The sequence below is a fragment of the Melopsittacus undulatus genome, chromosome 7 (genome assembly GCF_012275295.1).
Source record: "Melopsittacus undulatus isolate bMelUnd1 chromosome 7, bMelUnd1.mat.Z, whole genome shotgun sequence".
Lineage (NCBI taxonomy): Eukaryota > Metazoa > Chordata > Aves > Psittaciformes > Psittaculidae > Melopsittacus > Melopsittacus undulatus.
The window spans coordinates 16,234,779-16,257,359 of record NC_047533.1 but is presented as its reverse complement, the minus strand read 5'-3'; the positions used below and the strand labels follow the sequence as shown (position 1 = coordinate 16,257,359).

At 40.1% G+C, this 22,581-nt stretch overlaps 1 protein-coding gene across 2 annotated transcripts in view; it reads left to right on the top strand.

The window, feature by feature from the left end:
• LDB2 (LIM domain binding 2) overlaps positions 1–22,581 on the top strand; it is a 384,522-nt gene that overhangs the window by 140,027 nt on the left and 221,914 nt on the right. Inside the window, exon 1 of one of the 2 annotated variants that reach the window (XM_031048443.2) lies at positions 10,680–10,804. The exons of the other annotated variant lie outside the window; for it this stretch is intronic. The gene's annotated coding sequence lies outside the window, so the exon portion shown is untranslated. Of the gene's footprint in view, positions 1–10,679; positions 10,805–22,581 lie in introns of those variants that run through there. 2 annotated transcript variants of the gene reach the window in all.

The following is a 22,581-nucleotide window of genomic DNA, read 5'->3' as shown; positions in this document are numbered from 1 at the left end:
GTAGTGCCAGCTGGCCACCCATGTCCATAGGTGTCCTTTACCTTCCTTGTGTACATCAGAGTATACACCGAGGAACTGGTGAACTCAGGCTGCAGGCTGACATTACTATTGAATCCCTTGCAGATGATGAAACTCCCAGGATGTAGTTTATGCAGTGAGTACCCACTGTCATCTCCATCTGATGATCTACTCTCAGATATTTTGTACATTTGTTACTCTTGTATAAAATCTGAACATATAGGATACCCTTTATGTTGTCTTCAGCATGTAAGAGTCTCCAAGTACAAAGACTTTTTAAAAAGTGTATTCTCAACAAGGCCACCTACTGTGAGCACATCAGATCCATCCTCTGTTGCTTTCACTGGCTTCCCCACATATTTTAAATCAGATTCAGGGAGCTGTTGCTTATATTCCGCCTTATACTTCACTGTCTTGTATGCCAATGGAGGCATACTTCATTGTCTTGTCCAGAATATGTAAAAGATGTTGTCGTAGTTTAAGCCCAGCCACAAATCAGAACCATGCAGTCACTCTCTCCCCACATTTCTTCCCCCTGCTCCCGGAGGGATGGGGAGAGGAATCAAAAGAATGTAACTCCCATGGGCTGAGACAAGAACAGTCCAGTAACTAAGGTATAACACAAACCAATGCCGCTACCACCAATAATAATACTGAGAAGGGAAGAGAATAAAATGCCACCTGCCAATGGATAATACCCAGCCTGTCCAAGCAGTGACCTAGCCCTTTACATCCTGGGCATGATGTGCTGTGGTATGGAATACCTCTTTGGCTAGTTTGGGTCAGGTGTCCTGTCTGCTTCCTCCTGGCTTGCCCTCCTCCCTGGTAGAGCATGAGACTCACAAAGTCCTTGGTCAGACTAAACATTTGAGCAGTAACTAAAAACATCGGTGTTATCAGTGTAGTTCCCAGGCCCAAAGTCAAAAACACGGCACTGCACCAGCTACTAAAGAGAAAAAATGACTGCTACTGCTGAACACAGGACAGACATGGAAAGGATTTGTTGCTCACTACATTTCTCTGAAAAATGGAACACTCTATGTGAAGAGGAGACCTCACCCCTATGGAGAGGGCAACTTTCTCCAGGGCTGATCTCACACTGGAATGAACTCTGGAAATTTAAAAGATTCCCAGGGACCTTGCTGCATCCAGTTGCAAGGCACTGTTCTTTGACCCCATCCTCTCTAATGTTAATATTTAACAATATACATATGTCAAAAGCAACAACAAACAACACTGAAACTCTACCAAGCAAAGCATGTGCATTTGCGAGTGAGAGGACACACAGTGTTAGTGATGGTGTGCTGTGTACAACTGTAGGTGTTTGTACATAGCAAGACAGTTCTGAGTGTGCCATAGGAACCTCTGTAGAATAATACAGCAGCTTTTGGTTGCCTTTGGGAGCAGGTCTAGCTCTGAAGCCAGCAGCCAGCCCAGATTCCTTTGCATTTGAATTAACAGGGAGATATGAGTAAAAGGCAGCCTGAACCATGCATCCATATTACCTTGGATCTCATGGCACTCTAACCATGTGGATAGCATACATTTATTTCACCTTTACGCTTGAGGTTGTAAGACTTGTGTTTTAGCCAGTGTCCCATGCCATTCCATGCTAGTGGCAGCATCTTAGGTATCTGAGCTCAGCATTTGAGGGATATGACACTTTTTTCTCTTGCTACCTCATCAGAAGCTTGTGGTCAAGTTGATAGCCTGACCCAGTTGTTTTTTTTTTTTTCCAAGCTGTATTTCAACACTGAGATGAACAAGTTTAAGTATATTCTCAAATAAGTAAGCAAAAGTATTAAATCTTAGTAATAAGAATTTGACAACAGCTTTTTATTTCGGCTATGGAATACAACACCATTACTCCTTTGTTTCCTTCCCAGTCCTTCGATTTTCCAGGTACCACTCAAATCGCCCATAAATCTTGGACTCTTAATTTAGAAAACAATCTCTCAATCTCTACCACCTCCTAAAAAGTGCTTCTGAAAAATGGTAACTATTTTAAGCATCACATTATGGGTTTTGTTCAGCATTCAGTGCCTGTGCTACTGAAAGAACATTGGGAAAAAGAAGAAAATGAAAGTCATAAAAATGAAAATCTTAACTGTGTTTAGATTTCTCACAACATATTAAATAGCAAACACGTCTCACGTTACACCATTAGATTGGCTGCAATCTGCCAATTCCACTGAAGTGCTACCACCTACATGCGTGCTTTTGTCCAGTGTTTGTGAAACGTTATACCTGGCAATAAAACTCATGGTATTTTTGAAATAGCACATATGCAAACACAAGACTTAAGATATATGCCATAACCTTGTGATCGTGCTTGTAGTTGTATTTACAGGAACACAGAGACTCTAGTAATAATATGGCTTCTAATTGCCCCTATACTATTAAGTATGTATACACATAACCAAGATAATCATAATACCTAAGAACTTATCTAATTAATGTGTGGCTTGTGTCCCACACTTATGACAGATATTTCAGGGCTAGGGGAGGAAACAACAAAAAAGCCCCACTTGTTCTAACTCTTCTATCCTCTACTTCCCATCCTTACAGGCAATATTTGGAGGCAAATAATTATCTCCTTCTACCCATGATCTGTGCCTTACTTTGGAGGGAATATGTACATATGCAGGTCTCAGACAATTTAATGGAAAATTAAATGGAGAAGCCTTTGCCTGTCTGAATGTGGCTGTTGGAAACCTACCCTCAGTCCACTTGTCCCTAGCTGCCTGGCAGAAAGCACAGGGGACTCAGTTCTCCCCTCACTCCAAGGGATTATATGGGAGTGGGAGCAGAATTGCACTTCTAGAGCACTACTGTGCAAGCACAAAACTATGTTTTTCTTGATGCAGTTACATTCTTATCATGGTGCAATTCTTTAAGTGGCAATAGTTTATTTTAATGTTTGGGGTTCTTGGTTTTTTTTGGGGGTGGTTTTTTTTCTTTTCCTTTTTCAAGTATGTGAGATAAAAGCAAGCTATTAATGTTTCAGTGGGTGTATTTTTAGGAATGACTGCTCTACCTGTGCTCAATATGGCTGAAGAGAATAGCTGGTGCTCTGGTTACATTATCATGCTTTAAAAATTCAAAAGAAGATCCCATTGGAAACACGACTCCTTATTCACTTGTGCTCCCTAATGGCAACTTTAAATTCTGTCTTCTCTATTGTCTTTGCTAAAGACACATGGCTTTGTGCCTTTGCTGTCAGAGCATCGTGTATTGTGCCAACGAAATGCAGTCAGTGCTTAACGTGCATTTACAGAACTTTCAAAGACTGTTATATATGTGTTTCTTTTCTCTTTTTTTTTTTTTTTTTTGTGGAGGATATGTGATTTCTTCTATCAGCACAGCAGCTTGTGATGTGATAGCACAATGGAACATGAGGCCAGTGCAGCCAGATACCTTTTTTCTTCATATTGTTTTAACGGTATGAGTCTGCTTTGATGTTGGGAAAGTTAATAACGTTTAAAGATATAAAAAACAAGTCAGTCCTCACTGACTAAGAAAGTAGTACTAGTCTCATTTGTTAGTCTTGGGTTTTACCAAATATTATATTTCTATAAAAGAAAAAGTTGTTAGGAACTGAGACATGTCTTTTTTTTTGTACAAATTTGGAGACAGTACGTGGAAAAGACCACATGCTCACTCCAAACTTACACCAGCTTTTGGTCATTTTATAGCACACAGAAAGGTGTCTTGAAGGGGAAATCCCTACAGCCGGAATCCCTCTAATCTATCCCACAGAACTCACAGCAAATCCAAACTGAAAATTAATTGAGCCTGGGGAAGAGAAGCTAATGCCTTCTCCCTTCTCAGTAGGCATTATTTTTTCCTCTGACATACAGCCACATTTTTTTTAGCCTGAAGAGCACAAGGAGAATTCCTGGGGGAAAAGAGCGCTCACTGAACATTGCCACACGGGCCAGCCTGTAGCCAAGAGAGAAAAGAACAGTTTAAGAATTTTGCCTTTTTCACACCTGCCCGTGAATTATTTCAAACATGCTTTTAGTTTCTGACATACACACACTGCTCAAAGCCTGGCAACAAGGCACATCTTTGGCTGTTCGGTTGTAGCCATTACATAAGAGAAATGTGGTTTGTTTTGGTTACAGGTAGACTACATGATATTTTATTTGTCCTTTTATTTTAGGATAAACTCCTAGAATAAACTGACACAAAATTTCAAAGTTAGCTTTCACAGAATACGCACTAGTATTTTCCTGTTATGTTCTGTATCATTTTGGGTAGTGGTGATGATTACTACTATATATCATGTAATTTATAATGCATCATACAATCTATTTGCTGCATTACTTCAGAAACTGAAAAGAGAGGAGCCCAAAAAAATGCTTCATTGCTACCATAAGGCATAGTTCTGGGTACTTTCCTTTTGCATTATTTTATCTATTTCCCAAACAGAATATGATTCTAAATTGGCCAAATATGCAACAAACAGTACTCAAAAAGACCTAGTGTGAAATTAAAATGTGTCAAAATGTGCATTGAAGAGGTTTCGATTCATTAAAGTCTCCTCCTTATGTTCTGAGCATAAGCCTGAGCCTTGAAACACAGTTTCTTTGTCATCCATACTTTGTAAATGAAGGGGTTTACTAAATTTCAGGTAGGTTTGAGCTTGAGCCAACTTCAGAGTAATGCCCATCTCTTAGGTCGGTCTACAGTAGCCAAAGTCAGCAATGTAAATGCATAAAACAGACAAAAGAACTGTCTGTATTCGTTTCCTGGGCTCATTTGCCTGGCATCCTAAATTAAATACAGACCTAGCCTGAGAAAGTGTCCACATCAAAAAGTTGATAAGACACTTGTGACCTTATCTTGCCTTTTGCATTCGTAGTTGTTCATGATTTTAAAGGATACCTGTAGCATGTGACCTCACAGAATCTGCTGAGGTTTTTTAAAGTCATGCCCCATCCAGAAGAGGACCATGCCTGCTGGTGTCACACTTAAAGTATGGTGTTTAATAAGGAGATCATAAAATCAATGACTGAAATGCAACCATGAATATAACTTAACACCTTTCAGCTGACTGTCTCATGTTCATTTAAGTGGCTGAGAATGAAAATAATGGGAATAAGGTAAACCAGGCCTGTTCCTATCATGTACCAGAACAGCTAAGTGGGGACCAACATACTATGTATTTATTACATTGTGTAATAGCTGTCTTTTGAAAGTCAGCATTGCCATGTATTTCTCCATCTCTTATCCAGAGGGCAACATAACTCTCTGTAACTGGGAAATGCTAAGCTTTTAAAACACCTAAAAATGAGGAGACATATTATCATGATATCATATGATGAATGGCAGATGTGATGAATCCCTCTCACTGCATCTTATTGGCAACATTATAGACTTACGTATATTAGGAAATTATATTATTTTCTTAAAGGACAGCATTCTGAAAGCTGTTTTCGAACCCTAGACATTTATATGAAGTATATCTAGTATATAAATACTATTTTGCTCTGACAAATACGAATGTAAAACTGCTAAAGAAACTGTAATTTACATGGTTATTTTGGCGAAGTATCTGAGAAATAAGCCAATTCAGATTAGTTTCCTTGCAACCTCTATTTTAATGTCTGTACCTCTTTTCTAAAGCCCAGTTCTACTCATGTAAATGTCCCATGATCTGAATTGCATGCTGTAATCTTGAGGAGAGAATATGTATTTGGCACAATTTTCAATGATCAAGACACTTTACATGACATTCTTGTTTAAATGGCATGAAAATCAGAGTTAAGTGCTGTGTAAATGAGGGCAGAATAGAGCCCTTTGTATCTCATTTTCCAACTGCCTGGGATCATCTGGAGGTATAACCACATAAATCCCCTGAGGATATGTCTCCAGCTCTCTCCCTTAACATGCTGTTCCCTGATCACATTGGAAATCCACTCAATTTAGATTTAATCTTGGCAAAATCTACCCAGGACTTCCTTTCTAAATTTGCTATACTATCTTTTGGGCACTTTTTTGCTTAGGCTATTATGTTTAGCTGCATTTTTGCTGAGACATCCTCAAACCTGCTTGTCTGTGGGGCTACCCCTATGCCTCAGGAGGGTGGGGGTCTCTAAGAATTAGAGATGAAACTGTTGCCTTAGCCTCCAGTATGGGAGCATGTTGCTTCCTCTGTAACTGCTGCATGATGTTACGATTGTAACTTTTCCCTGCCTTACTTTGCTTACCTAAATAAGGCCATAATGTTTTCCAAATATTTTTTGTTTTACTATCTAGTCTTTCTAAGTTAAGGTTCTGCATTATGTGAAGCAAAAGTCCTCCTAAGCATGGGAGACATATTTGGGAGTATTTTCCCCATCCAAAAAGGAAGCTCCGAGCTTGTAATGAATGAGTATAGTAAATTTCCAAGTATATAATAAATGGCAAGTTGCAATTGGAGAAAAGGAAAGAGGCAGAGAGACAGATGGATTTATAGAAATTCAGCTTTTAACATGTTGTGGTTTTCTTTTTTTTTAATTAAATCATTGTAAGCAGTAACCAGCTGTAGTATTATTCTTCACTGTGTAATCTGCAGAGTGAAATGTAAACAGGGGGTCAGGCTCTCCTGTGGCCATATGACCCTCTCAGCAGGAAAAGGGGGCATGGAGAGAGGCTGTGCACAGGGAAGCGTACAAGGATATTCATGAGCTGGGAAATTTTGCAGCAAAAAATAGCTTTCCTGCATAGTCAATGGTGCATAGCATTCGGTTTAAAAACCCTTATTAAATTAAGAGGAGCTTTCTGCATCCACCAGCCTTTGCCACTGCTGCTGTGTGTACTTTCATAATGTTGTTGAGAATACTAGGGCTTAATATCAACTGGAAGGGTTAGAAAAATGCAATAACATTCAGATACAACTTGATTACTGACGGAACAGAGATACAGAACATGCAAACTGATATGTCTGGGGAATCTAGCTCTTCTGAATCTCTTTGTTCCTTACAAAAAATCTTTCTTACATAAATAAACATCTATCTATATGTATGTATGCATTCCTTTGTCAACACAGGAAGATGGAGGGATTGGCAGCCAGGAATTATTCAGTATGTTAATTATCTAATGTTTTCTGTTCTTTAAAATTCTCATCATTTTTTTTCCTTTCTTTCTTTTCCAGCTTAAAAAGCTGAGCCCATCTTCTGCACACTGATCAGAGTTCTCACACTGAGTGTTTAATACAGCATATTTTTTAATTCTCAAGCATACTCTTTCTGTCATTGCTGTAGTCACTACAGCTCTGACTACCTTTTTTGTTGTGGCTCAAACATCTTTTCCCTGCCGTATTTTTACGCGATAACAAACCTTTACTTATTTCTTCATTTATTATTTTAAGACCTAATATAGCTTTCCACCCAAAATACCCGTTTTTACATAACCTTGAGATGCCTATTCATTCTTCCTCAGGAGGAGTTCAGGGGAAAGGTGCAGCGCCCCTCTAAATCACAAATGAAATGAATTTGTTGGCTTGAATAGTATTTCTCCTTTCAACCCTCCGCACATTTCAGTGCATTCCATTAGTCATTGTTCAAATGAGGCTGTTCTCCGACCCCAGAGGCAGGGGAGGAGGGACTTTGGGGTTTAAATGAGTTTGCCGATCAGTACATAGAGGCACATTGTTTCTCATCTTATATTTTGCATGTTCTGTTTACAGAAAATAACCCTGGTTCCCAGTACCAAAATGTTTCAGGTTTTGAGCATACTGTATGTTTGATGCAGCTAATTTAAATAAATGACTTTCACATTTAAGCAATTAAACCTATAATTAGCACTGTTTGAATGAACTAATCAGCTAATACCCTATGACACACAGTTCTTTTTTCCCTCTAAATATTTTTAAAGGGAAAGGAGAGAGATTTATAAAAAATTATAGGTGATGCAGTAAAAAAAGAAAAATGCTTTGATTCATGGAAATTACAAAACAACACCACAAACTATTTAGACCAATGTTTTCCTTTTGCCTTCCAGGGAACATGGAATTATGCACACTCATTTCCTCTGAATTCAGGGGGAAAGACAGCAATAAACAAAGTAGTGAATCTTTTCTAAAAGGAGGCAAACTTCTTCCGCTCTTGTGTGTTTTTAAAAATACCCAGACACACTTCTAGAGCCACTCTGTATTCAGTGGGTTTTAAAACGTGTGCATACATCTAACCCAGTGGTCGGAGGGCTGCATAAGCTGTACCCTTGGGAGATTCCCTCTAACTGGCAGAACGTTAGCCACTCTCAATAAGATGGAAATTTATTAGGAGGAAATTATCCTGGTGTCCTCTGAAAAACAGCATTCCTGATAAAAATCTTGTTCTCTGACAGCAACCTAACAAGATACATTTGTTAGCTGGTTTTGTTCCTTGGACTCATCTGTTAATTTTAATTCTTCTGTTGCACGGCTGTGTATTTTCCTTCTCAGGCAGACATGATCTATGTGTGCTCAGTGGAGATTGAGATGTTGGGGGTGAGAGGGCATAGAAGTTTAGGAGAGAGCTAGTTCTTTTTTTTTCCTTTTATTTTCCTCTAATTAAAGTGGAAAAAAATGCCTTTACATTTTGATTAAAGTTTGAATTTGTTAATAAATGCTGTGCCTCTTTGAATCCATGTTACTATAGATTTCTATTACTACAGAAACATGTATAATTTATCATACAATTCTTCAGCTTTGTTGTCCCTAAAACTCACAGCACCACACACTGGCCATACAAGTCACACGACATACCAGTATTTCACTTTCTCCCTGCCCCAAACACCATTAAACACCTCTAAAGGATGCAAAGAGCTTGAATCTCCTTGCGTTGTTCAACTCTGACTATCCTCACTGCAGCTCCACTGAGGATGGGATTCAGCACCCTTCTCTCCAGCCTAATTTTGACTTGAGTCTCTGCCTCATGTGGGGCTCAGGCTGGAATGTTTTCAAAGAAGAAATCTGGAATTTTAGTGAATGAAGCTGGCATCAGGATCCCTCCCCCAAGCATTATGACAGTTAGTAGGTACACAGTGCTTTTGCTGAGCAGAAAGGACAACAGGAAGATGGCAGATGGTCTTTTGTGGTTATACGGCTCACCAAAACTGAAGTGGTTTCTAGTCCTGAAACTTGCACCTCAGGCCATTACACTTTTAGGCAAAGGATTTGACTATCCACTCATTTCCTATGGTGACAGACTTTCTGCCTAATGCTTCCAGATGTTTCCTCCAACCTGGACAGGGGATAGATAGGAAAATAATTTCTTCCTTGGCTCTACTTCTGAAAATCAGGGCAAAGATATCTGAAGCACTGACAGTTCTCACGGAAGGTGAAATCTGGAGAGGCAGATGAGCAACAGCTCAGGGAAATCAAAACTTAGGTATTTGAAGCTGGGCATCTAATCACTGAGGCAATCTAAACTTGAGGAATTCACAAATTTTAGCCATAATCTTCTATGTTTTGGAGCCTGTATACAAACCAGAAGCATTTATGCCCTATATTTTTTTTATATATGTAAAACAGGGGAACTCATCTGTATTTCAAGAGATGCCTCCACTTGAAAGGCATACGGTGCTGATGAAGAGATAGTCAGGTATGAATATGCTCTCTTGAGAACCTTCCCCTACGGTAAGAAAATCCTGGGTACTGATACTCAGCAACAGTTGGAATGAGGTGGCCTTGCAGGCCACCCTATGGGATTGTGGCCAGAGTCTTGCAGGTTCTCTGGAAACCTGAACTATGATCACCCCGTGTTTCTCTCAGGATGCAGATCAACAGGACCTTTTCTCAGCACATGTCTAACACACCTTTCACGGTCTGCTAGGGAAATGCTCCTAAGTTACTCTGGTCACAATTTTACAGATTTGGCTTGGAAATAAAGTGGTTTTGCTACCAGGAAGCTCATTATTTCTAGAGCAGAATGAAAACTGAAAAAGTTCAAAACTAAATTAATATAATTTTTCTAGGTGATAATCTCTGTATGGTATAAAATGGTGGTTATTCTGATGAAGTATTGACAGCCATTAACCTCTGAATGCAATTCTTTAAATACCAGGAAATATCCAGTTAAAGCAGCTTCTGTAACATACCTAACTCCTACACAGCACCCCAACCTATCACTTTTTTAGGGTCTACGCCTCTCCAGTGCTGTTAGCAGAGTTGACCTCATGCAGCAAAAATTATATCTGCAAAAATATCCTAAATACTGTTCTGGTTGGTTCAAAGTTTAAAATTCTACTTTGAAAAGTAGAAATGCTATTTTCAAAACTATTCTGCTTGTTGTTTCTATTCATTGTTTCCATGGCAGAGCTGAAAAACTATTGCAGCTGTGTTTTGGGTGGTCTATTGTATACCACTGTTGGTTTTGATTATTACGTTCAACACTCTCTTGGTATGTGTTTCACTGTCCCACTGTCTCCACACAAATAAGGAGTGGTACTGCCTCCACCCGTTGTTTATACAATTTGCTCTACCGTTACAAAGTGGGAAACCTAAATTTTTCCCTCTTCTGCTTAAGGGGCTCACATGTCCATACACTGGTTCCTAGGGGTGTGCCCTAAACACTAGGTTATAGCTTTGTATTTAAAAGGGCATCATTCTGTCCTTCTTTCAGGAAAAGTCCTGGAGCCAAAAGTAGAACATAGAAGAAGAAGCATAATTCACTGTCCAAGTGACAGCTGGCTAAAATGAAGACATCAAGCTTCTGCTGCTTGACTGTGTTTTACTACCAGATTAAAACCAAATCAAAACAAAACCAAACCAAAAAGAGACAACCCAAAACCAAGGAGTACAGAAAGATTGCTATAGGTAAGGTACTGCTGGCCTGATGTTCAAACATGCTCTTACAAAGACCTTCTGATAAAGTCCATCAGGTAATATGTAGTGCATTTTCTGGGAATATGCTGCTCAGTGTAATGGAGACTAACCTTCAATAGCATGTATTTAAATGTTTGCATTTGGACATTGCTCTACAAGATGTGATTTATTAAGGGTTCATAACTCTCAGAACTGAGTTATAAGTAGTTAAAATGCAGACTGCTGGCTGTGAGATACGCACAATGTTTGTTGCAGAAGACAGGAAAATAAAAGTGCTTCCTTGAACCCAGAATCGTGAAAATGAGTGACTGTGGATGTAAAATTAGTGGTTACCTGTATAAAATGGCAGTTGTAAATACAGTCTGCCTAAGCTGACTGGCAGAACTCATCTTGTCCTGTAGAGCAGCTGGCAATGATCAGAGTAAACGCAAACTGCATTGTGGCCTGTCTTCTCCTGCTTTGCAATTATCAGCATTTGACCTTCTGCAGCTGAAGCAGGACTTTGTAGTCTAGCCATAGAAAACATCCTTTAGAAACCTGTGTCTTGAAGTAGGCCTAGGACAGCTGAGAAACATGTACCTGGAATCAAAAGAAACTGATGCCTTGCAACAGTCAAAGGAAAAGTTTCTTATGCCACATATTTTTCTTAAACTATGCAGTCTCCTGTGGGTTTAATTACTTGATGTAAGTGTTCCCATTTTTATTTTGGTTTTATTTGTCCAGTTTTTGGCAAGAATAGGAAATCTGCAAAGGCAAGACTTTTAACTCAAACTGCAGGTGTTTGTCTGAAACTCATCCGAGTCTCTAGGTTAGTTCTGGTAATATTGCTAAATGATCTTTTGTATTTAAGATCTTCAATCCTTGATTTAGATGAAGTCATGATAAAAGTAAAAACAAGATAAAAAATCCTGAACAATATTTAAGCATTATTTAAGGTAACTAAAATTAGGACCAGTTCTCAGGATGGGGCACCACATCCTTTTATATCCTAAAAAAAATTAAAATCCCAAAGCTTCTGTATTCATGAGAAACAGAAGTCTCTAACCTACTTGTCTTAACAGTAGAACAGGAGTTGGTTGAGCACCTGAGTGGACATAACTCTGGGTTAAATGAGGATGACTACAAGCCACACAGATCATGTTGTGATTGTGAACACCACTGCCTCTTCTCTTTCCTCTGACTATATCTAAGTCTTGAATACATATTTCAGGGAACTGTGACCTGAATACAGATGATTGATCGCAGTAGCAGTAGAGTAAACTTTCAGTATATCTTCACATTGACAGTGAACTTAATATCAAACTTTAACCTGCAGAACTTTGCTTTCCTATAAAATAAAAATATTCTGTCCTAAATCACTGCCTTTTCAAAGCCAGAAACAAAACCAGAAAAAAAAAAAAGCTAGCTCCTTTTTGACTGGCTGCATTGATTTTCATATAATTCCAAGTTTCTTATCTCTCTGATTTCCCATGAACTCCCTTTTACCTTTCCTGATCTCCCATGAAACCCTGGCAGAATATCAGCAGATCTGATAGTTTCTTCTGGGCTGGCTGCCATTGCCATATTTTATGTACTTGAGGGTTTCTGTGGGATTGATGACGCACAGTACATCATTGGGCTGCTGTGACCAAACAAGGGTTGTGTGCTGCAGCTTCCCCTAACATCTTGCCAGAATTGCTGAGACTTATCAAGGGGCTGAAGAAAGATGAGTAAATGTTGGTGAGGGATGGAGGAACAGTGTTGAAATGAAGTAGATGATGGGTAGGAGGAGAGGTCTAAAAACAGTGGCAGGGAAAGAGTTAGTAGGTGTTTCAGAAATATCTGAAATTGAAGTGAAGATAGAAGTATTCTGGTTCAGGATAGGATGTAAGGAATGGGATATTAGGGGGACTTGAATAGAATGAAAGGAAAAAGAAAATGGGGAGTTTGGATTGAGAGAATAATGACTGGGGGGCAGGATGAGGGTGAAGAGGAAACTTCATTAGAATTTAGTAAAATAAGTGCCTTTGTATCAATGTCTGGCTGAATTGAACCATACTGTCCAACCTTTGTGAAAGAGCCGGTCCCTAACTGTGGTCCATTGCTGTATGTGGTTATTAGTGTCAACCAATATATGATGAGGATTATGGCTAAAATGCAGTTCAGTTGCATTTCAGGATCCCATGAGTGAGCCTTGACTTCCTATGAACCATGGGCGCAGTGATTTCCTAACCCTGTGTTGCAAAGGCAACAGAGCATGCTGTCTGTCCCTTTACCTCACTGCCAGCAGAAGATCCAGCTGCATGAACTGCCATGTATGACTTCAAAGACATCAGTTTGGACAGCTGGACAATCAGTGCTGCAATCAGTGCTGCAATCAGTGCTGCAAGACACACTGGAGAGTGCATCATCTGCCTTCATATGCACTGCCAGATTCCACTGATCTGATGCTCTTATGATATGCGTAGGAATGGCAGAATATGATTTGAACACAATATGTCTATGGAAATGCCATTCGGAAATTAGCCATAAATGATGTCAAGCTGTATGCATAATGTATGTTCCTGGTTTCATAAGAAAAGGAAACACCATTAACTTAAATTTTTGTTGTTTAACTTCATTTAACACCATCATATATCGTAAAAATCTGAGAAATAGCTAGTTGTCATGGTTTAAAATAAGCCACACAGAGCTCATGAAATCCCCCCCCCCCTTGCTCCCCCAACTCTCGGAGAGCTGGGAAGGAGAATCCAAAGAATGTAGCTACCACGGGTTGAGATAAGAACACTTTAATAACTAAGGTATAAAACAAATCACTACTGCTACTACTACTACTAATAATAATGATAAAGGAAATAAGTGAAGAGAATACAACACCTCACGAACCACCGACCCATAACTCACCCCACCCTGCCCGACTGAGCACCGACTGATACCTCCTCCATCCCCCCAGAGGCTAGCCCTTCTGGCTAACTCTCCGTTACATCCTGGGTATGACGTGCTATGGTATGGAATACCTCTTTGGCTAGCCTGGGTCAGGTGTCCTGTCTCCACCTCCCTCCCAGCCTCCCCTCCTTCCCTGGCAGAGCATGAGGCTCAGTCCTTGGACAAACCAAACATTTGAACAGTAACTCAAAACATACTTGCTATCAGCAACTGTTCCCAGCCCAAAAGTCAAAACACAGCACTGCACCAGCTACCAAGAAGGAGAAGAAATGACTACTACTGCTGAACCCAGGACACTAGTACAGTCACTTAGCTTGCTATCCCAGTCTCCTACCTCATGCTCACCTCTTGCCTCTTCATCTCAATGAACAATCTTTTTGAAGAATGACTGTGCGAGATGCACAAAGAAACCAAATAAATGCAAATAAAGAGTTTTGAAGAAGAGGCAGGCGGTTCTCTAAAGTGGCAGGCACCTGCTTTTGCTTCAGACCAGAAATAGAGTAAGATTTTCCCAATGGGACTCAATTTGATTGTTTTGAAAGAAGGAAATTAAAGTGAGTTTGGATTTTAGAGTATCCAAAGTGGCAAAGCCTTAAAATTATGCCGTAGTGAATATATGTACAATTGAGACTTTCAGTGAAGTGTGAAAGAGGTAAGAGCAGTAAACATATAGAAATTAGTCTGGACAAGTTTTCAACAGGTGAACTTTATTTTAAAGTGTTTCCTCTGTACCGGTTAATAAAAATGAAACTTAAATATGGAATACTTCAAAAAACTATTATTGCCTTTGACTTATTTGCAATCAGATGTGCTCCCTGAAATTGCTTAGAAAACCTGAGCTGCAAAATGGAGGTGTGACTGCAGATCATACAGAAACTGCCTGCCATCTATCCTGCAAAGGGAATAGTAGCAACAAGGAGAAAAACTTAAACTTGCTTACATTGACTGGTTATGTACTAATGCTGACACCCCCATCCCATTGTGCTTTTTTGTTACTCCAGCAGAAAACTAAATGAGTGTAGACATGGCTGGCAGCACTTTGGTCTGTCCCATAATGGAAAGAAGTTCTGAAAATCTAATTTCAGTTCATGAAAATGTGAAATGACTGGATTTAATTTTTTTTTAATGGCAAATGTCAGTGTAGACTTAACTGAAGGCGTGTGAACACCTCCTTTGTTTTGATTTCTACATAACACATATTACTAGCAAGGGTGCAATTATAATGTATGTATATACATGAAATACTTAAGAAAATTTTCAGTGCTCACGCTCTCAATGTAAAACAGCCCTGTAATTGTCCTTATTATGTTCATAATTTGTTAGCTGAGTAAATGTCCCTTCTCACACACTATTCATTCATCCTTCTCCCCCAGATCTTAAGATTTTAAGTTTAAAAACGCATAAACCTAGAATGTTGTTAGAATTGTCATGACTGAACTCAGTCTGAAATTTCATATCAGGTTAAGGATGAGGTGGTTTTAAAATAACCAGTATTGTTGTACTGCCCTTTCTAGATCAGACACAGGGAAGTTTGGCTGCTGGTCCTGTAGTAATTTTACTCGCTTTTTTGCTTTTGCAACTTAACACAAATGTCTTGCTGGTTAATTTAAAACCTTTTATACTCCCTCCAAAATTTCTATCTCCATTGGATTCACATCTGTAGTTTTATTTAATATGAACCAGATGTTGAAATCAAGGCAATGTTTATTAGGCTGCTTCCACTGAAGACGGCTTACTACAGACTATGTTGTGCCAGTTCTCTTCTGGGTACAGTGTCAGGCAGAAATAAAGTATGCTGGAGGTTTTTTCTGTTTCTCTAATTAGAAATAAAGCTTTATAATCAATAACCTTCAAACTTCAGACTTCACAAGCAAAGGGATACGGACAAATGTACATAAAGTTCCACAAGCAGTACTTCATACACAAAACATTGTGCTGCTGTTAAAACTGCAGGCTGTTAATACACCAGTGTGAATGGGTATGCCTGGCTGCAGAATCTGTGCGATGGGATGGTGCTGAGAAGACAACAGACAGCAGAGAGCAGAATACACTCTTAGAATAAAAAATCAAAGCTAGCTAGTGATGAGAGCAGAAGCTGGGAGATGCAGCTGCTGCCATTGAGCAGCTGGTTGGTGGTGTCCTGTCTCTATGAGAGGCAGCAGCTCCTCATGCCGGCTGAGTTACAGCTCAGAGGGAGCTTAGATCTGCTGCTTCTCCAGAGATGTCAGCATCTTTCCATGCTTTCTGCAATATGTGCATGTTGGACATGTTTAAGATGCATCTGGTGGGTTTCAAATACTGAATTAGATACATGGTCACTTTTTTGGTCACTGTTTGGATATAGGACACTGAGTATCATGCCTGGAAGGTATGAGATGTAGAAGGAACAGAATTTATGACAGAGAAGAGATAAAGATTCATTCAGTGTATATTTTGCTTAGACTCTACTTTTGCGTGAAAAATCATTATTCACTAAAAGGAGAGGCACAGCCAGTCTTTCGCCCTCATGAGCTGGAACATTTTGCTCTTGCAGCATAATCAGATTTTCCAAGCAAAACTCCTGGTTATTTCAGTCACATTTATGCAGCCGTACAAGGCCTTGGCAAAATTCAAGCACTGCAGAGCATGGTAACATTTCAAAGTACAAAATTTAAATCAATAACATATACTTAAATTTTAAAGGCCAAATTAAAAAACATATTGTGCCTACAAAATGTGTATACAAGTAAGTGATCCTTTTTCATATATAGAGTGTACAATCTGCAACAGTGTACAAGGTACCTGTGACAGTGATACTCAGAATTTCATCAGATCATATTCAGCATCCTTTCACTTCCTGGCAAGTTTTGGCCTGTGTTTTGCAAGTGCAAGGTTTTGAACTTAAGATCAAATCTTTCTAAAGATGAAGAATGAGTTAGAAACATGAAATAAAAGATTTTAGCAAAATCTGTGTGGGAAATAATATTTTCCAATATGCATTTCTTTCCACTATTGGTTCTGAATTGGTGTTTAAAAAAATAATGCTGTATAGGCTTTGGTGGGACCCTGGCCCAGTTATGTGATAAAGGCCTAATTACAAGATGCAAATTGCTGGCAAATTAATCCTACCCTGGTACCAGGCACAGAATTTCGGCACCCATTATTCCCTTTCACACCATTTCTCCTGTCTGTCCATCACTTTTTCTGCTTAGTATATGTGTCTGTGCTGTGCAGGATCCAAATACTGCAAGGTATAACTACCTGAGGTATAACTACACTTCTGCCACTGACTTCCTTCGTCATTCATATCTCCTGTACCTTCTCTACCTGCAAAATGGGGAGAGAGACCCATTGCAGAGTTTTGTCGTAGTGCTAATCACCACAGTGTCTTTATGAATGTTTATAAAGCGCTTTGAAGATGAAAATTGCCAAAGAAGTGCTAGGGATGATTATTATAAGTTAATGAATAAATTTCAACATGTATTTGATTGCCAGGTAATTCAGAAGGGAATCACCAACCCTTCCCTCTCTTCGAAGAAGAAAAGTTGACAGTCAGCTAGTTGCTAATTAGCACTCAGCTGAAATGCCTCCAAAGCTGAGTGCTCCCAGTTGAGTCCTTTAAAAAGTAAGCTTTCAACTAATTGAAATATGCTGAAAGTTGAGCAGTGGGTGAGGTGTGTAACAGGTAATCAGTATGGTAAAGCTGGCTATATAGAAGGAATATTCAGCTTTTCCAGGTAGGGACTAAAACTTCTGGGGGAAATGCTAGTCAAAATGAGCACCTATTGTTCATATTCATGCATCTGTTTTCTTTCTGAGGCCCAGTGTGTAATCTGTCACAGGCAGTCTATGCTGCCATGTATTTGTGACTGCAAGGAGGAAGAGAGGAAGTGTTGCTTAAAGACTGTGTTGAAGTCAGGTGTTGGTTATTTCTTGCTGTGTTGAGGGGTGGTTATAACGATTCTTGCTTTGGACTGAGATAGACTTAAGAAATTTTGAATAACATTGTGTAATACATTAGAGCTGAGGGACTGCCACCAGCTTTTAATTCTCACTCCCCTTGTCTGTAAGGGAAACTAGTGTATTGAGGCGGCTCGGACTCTTCAGGCCCCTATGTCCCTGCCTTGTTTTTCACTGGAGGGTCAGTCTCCCAGACCACAGCCTGCTCCTGTCGCCTCCCCCACCACTGCTTTGGATTTTTTATTTTTTGCCTTTGGCTGTCTGCCAGTGCTATAAACCGCAGCACTGTCTTCTCTGCTGCTGAAGGCAGTTTTCTTCCTCAGCCGCGGGGAGATGGCTGCAAGAGGCAAATGACAGGAATTTCATCCCTTTCTTTCCCCTGCTTGACTGCTCTGGATTCACCATCCTCAGCATCAGTTCTTCAAGCTTTCTTCTGGAAAACACACTCAGCTAAACTTGTTGAGTTCTTCAGGTGAAGAATCTCGGTTGCTTCAAATAACACTTTCCAGTATTCCCTTTCTTCCAGTGATTCCTTTTCTTCCCAAACCTCAGAAGCATACAAGGGAGTAGGGAAAAAAACCCTCAAAAATGTGCAGGGTGGGAAGCTACCAAGGCAGATGTTTAGAAATGATTCATACAAAAGGAACTCTGTAGTTCAAAAGGGGCCACGGGTAGGTATGAATGTTATGAAGGAAAATGGGAGAAATGGAGTTAACACAGAAACAAGAGCAAGATGGGGCAAAACAAGAAAGAAATATTCTTGAAGCTGCTGGATTCTGGAAAGCAGCCTCTGTGGTGTCCTCAGAGAGTCAGCAAAACCAAGGTATAGAAAGTGTTTTTAATATTTTACTAGTCTGTAAGATCATCTGATTCTGTCAATTGGCATCCTGAGGTTACTGCAGCCCGGCAAAACTTCCCTGGAGGTCAAGGTCTGACTATTTCACACTTGGGATCGCATCATCTCCTCCCTGCACCTCATGGAGCAATACCCATTGAAAAAAATCCTTTCTGGCATGGTCAGAATGTACTTTGTAGTTACAGTGCCAAGGTCTGTTGCAGGGTGGATAGAGGCCTCCCATGTATGCTCTCCACTCAGGGTGCCACACTGACAGCACAGTGAGGAGCAAAGTGAAGCCTCTAGTGCTTGAAGTCTCTTGCGAGCTGAAGAAGCAGACCACAGCTGTGAGCTCCTGCAGACCAGTATCCCCTCTGCATTAGGCACAAGGGGAGGACACTTAAAACACACCAAATACTGGCTTGCCATAGCTTAATTGAAGAGATGGACAGTCAGTTTGTACTCTGTATCTTGCTATGTTTAGAAGACCCATCAGTGTAACACCAAGAAATGATTTGCACCACTTTGAGCCTGTCTCATGTTTTCTTCCCCAGCTCTGTCTGCTGCAGGTGCTGTGCATGTACTGTATGGGTGAAGCAGACAGACTGCTTGATCAGAGATGGGCAGGCTCCTCAAGACTGCATTCAGCTCAGCATTCATGAAGTTCTAAGACAAAATTTAATATCAATTTTGACTGCATAGTAAGATACTGTATACACTGCAGAACTGAAAAGTATCTGAAATCCCTTTTGTGTTATCATCTATTCAGAGGTACTTCTAGCATCATTGGTGAGTGCTTGAGCTATAACTCTAGTCCACTAGCACTAAATGGGTAAAGAGAATTCTTAGAATTGCCATATGTATCAAATTATCATTATATGTAATTTATGCAAGGTAGGTTTGAGTTTACAGAAAGCCTGAAGCAGTTAAAACATGTGGACCCTTCTTGCTGCACTGTAAACTCTGCAACACGGTTGTTTTTGTGGGCCCCACTTACAGATTTCTGAAAAAAAAACCTTTCTGGTAAATATAGTGATGTTAATGACAGAAAAGGACAATTATCATGACTGAGAAAACCAATGTAGCCTACATGGAAAAAGCCTGGAAGCATATACGAGCCCAGCAAATATTTTAAACAATGGATTAAACAGATTTATTTAGTTTCCTGTCCACAAATGTCTGTGAAAAGACAGTGTTTTCCGGTATATGTTTTTTTATTTCAATATATTAATATTTAATGCAAACAAATTACAGCTTCTAGATTTCTTATAAATTGCAAACATCTGGTACACTCCATTCTATAGCTGCAGAAATTAATGACAGTATTCAGTTCTGAAACCTGTCAAAATCCTGTGTTTAAGCTTAGCAGTTGAGCATATATTACAGATGATGGGGTAATGCTGGTGCTTCTTCACTGTGCACCCCAACTTTCGATAAACAAATTTCATTTAGTCACTTATGAGCATTCACAGGAAACCAGCTTTGTTCTCTTACCTAAGGTCATTCCATTAAAAGTCTTCAGTGCCATCTGGCTTTTGTATAAACAAAGGACAGTTCAAAAAGGTAGTTTTGTTTTTAGTTTTTCAAGCAATTCATGTTTTCTTGAGTATTCTCAAGAAATCTCATTTCAAGTACCTCTAGGTTTTAGATCATTTGCTGTGTGTCTAACTAAAATCAGTCTCCCCTGTCTTTTGAACAGCTACAAACCACCTTAAATGTATCCTTGTAAACCTCATTACTGACAGAGACTGAATAGTCAACGCATACCAAGGATAAATACAGCAATTACACCTATTTACAGCTGTATCTCTTTTCTGCATTATTATTATTATTACTAAGTGCTTATTAAAAATAGTGCAGCCTTCAGAGCTATTTCAACTGTCAGCTTGGCAAAGCGAGGGCCATGCCTAGGTTGTGTGTGGTGTTTTTGGCAACGCTGATGATGTTTGGTGCCATGACAGTGGGCAGTGTGGGTGCCCTCACAGTGAAGGCTGTGCAGAGCCCTTGTGCCAGGGGCTCAAGTAATAGTCACAATGAGAAGGCAGCACCTGATCGCCTGTGACAGCAAAAACAGCAGAGAGTGATGAACAAACTGCTCTGGTTCATACCTTCTCGCTCCCTGCTTGTGTCCTGGAGGAAGTTTCTGCTATAGGTTTTTGGTCTTTCTATTGTAGCACATCTTGGGTACTAGTAGGCACTGCGGGTTTCACATTGGTGGGTGCAGAGGAAGAGGACCTGCACCCTTCCACACTTCAGCCTGAAATGAAGAGAAATTGTCCTCCAGAGCAGTCAGTCCTTGACTTAACGTGGGTCCTTCTGTTTCTGCCCAGGAGAGGGCAATCCAGCACCCAGACATTAGCCAGCTCAGTGCACCATGTCTTGAGCCTCCTTGAGGTATTGAAGGCCTGTGTGGTTGGTGCCTGGCCAGAGGGACATGAAACATGCTCTGTCTTAGCTGGTGGGGTCTGACGGCACACTTCAACCCAGCTCTCCTTCCTCAGTTGGGAATTGTAGGCCTGTGTCCTGTTGTCTCTCTGCTCTGGTGTGCCTTTTGTGTTCACCTGCAGCATTCATGCAAGGGCTGGCTGAGATGCAGGTTTCAGGACTGGATAACAAAGGTGGCGTCACAGTCCCTTCTTTCTGGGCTCTGAATGCTGGAGTGAGACTCTCCGCTTTGAGGCACAGTGGTATTTGCACATGCATACAGCTGGGTAAATGCAATTCTGCACACGCTGTTCTGTCACCTGTTTGCAGCCTTGCACACAACAGCTACAAACATACTCTGATTTTCAGATCTGGGAAGACTAACTAGTCTTTTCCTCTAGTTTTCCTCTACCTCTTTTGTCCTCTGCTCACATTAAAATCAGTTTCCAGATTAAGGAATTTATTGATTGTCCTAAATCTTGGACCAGATATTTGCCTTTGATCCCAGAGCCACTTTGGGCAGTTTGATGCCAGTGGCATGGAGGTTTGGAGTAGCCCAGGCATGGAACTGTCTGCTCACCCCTAACTGGCACTCTGAGGGAGCAAATGAAACATTAAAAGGTGGTAGATCCAAGTGGGAATCAAGATGACACTGTCAGTATCCCTGTAACTTTCCTTGCCTTTGATTCTGCTTCTGTTTTACTGTTCTGCGCATCACACTAGTCTAGAGGATAACAGGGAACTGGAAGTGCTGATGGAGCCTGTAATTAGCAGGTTCCTATCCTGGGACTTGGTTCTTGCCAGTGGGCTGTAGGTGTGTGGTAATTTGCCAGTTAATCAATGGGAATTATTAAAAATTCACTGCATATTTTTGCTTTGCACTAGACCTGTACACAGAAGCTCCTATCTGAGGTGGGGAGGAGCATCTGTGGTTCCGTCATGGAAGCAAATCATTCATTTCTAGTACTCCTACTTTGTCCTTCTTTTTTTAAAATAACCTTAAAGCAACCTCTGCTTTCCACCCCACCCCAGCCTCAATGAAATACAGTAATGTTATTGCCATGTTTAACCTCCTGAAACAGTGAATTTTAGCCTAGCAAAAAGTCCTTATAACAGATTGAATCTTCAGGCTATGTCAAAATCCACTATTTTAAATGACAAAAAGCAGTTAAATATGGTGTTTTTTTTTTTTTTGCAAGTATGTTATACTTTAGATTTGCTTTGCAAACAAAGTAAAATCCATAACATTATGGGTTATTTTTCTTTTTTTGCATTTATTTAAGTATGTGGTAGTTCAGTTACAAAAATAGTGTATATTAATGTTGTAACTGCATAGTTTTGGGGTAATTTTGTTTTAGGCTTTAAGGGAGTCTTGCCAGAATCTCTTAATACCTGGAAGATGCAGGGAACTTTTCTCCTAGGTACAGGTTTTTCATGTGGCCAGTGAATGCTGGCAGAGCACTGTCACTGTCACTGCAGCACTACTGAGCCAAATGTTGTACATGCTATTTACGGAACTCACCACCTCCTGTGATGGTAGTGGCGTGACAACATAGAGTTGCTCCATAACTGGGGAGCATTTAAAGATAGGAATGGAAAACCCATGTATTATCTGTTGTTTTGCTGTTTAGTGACAGAATCTGTG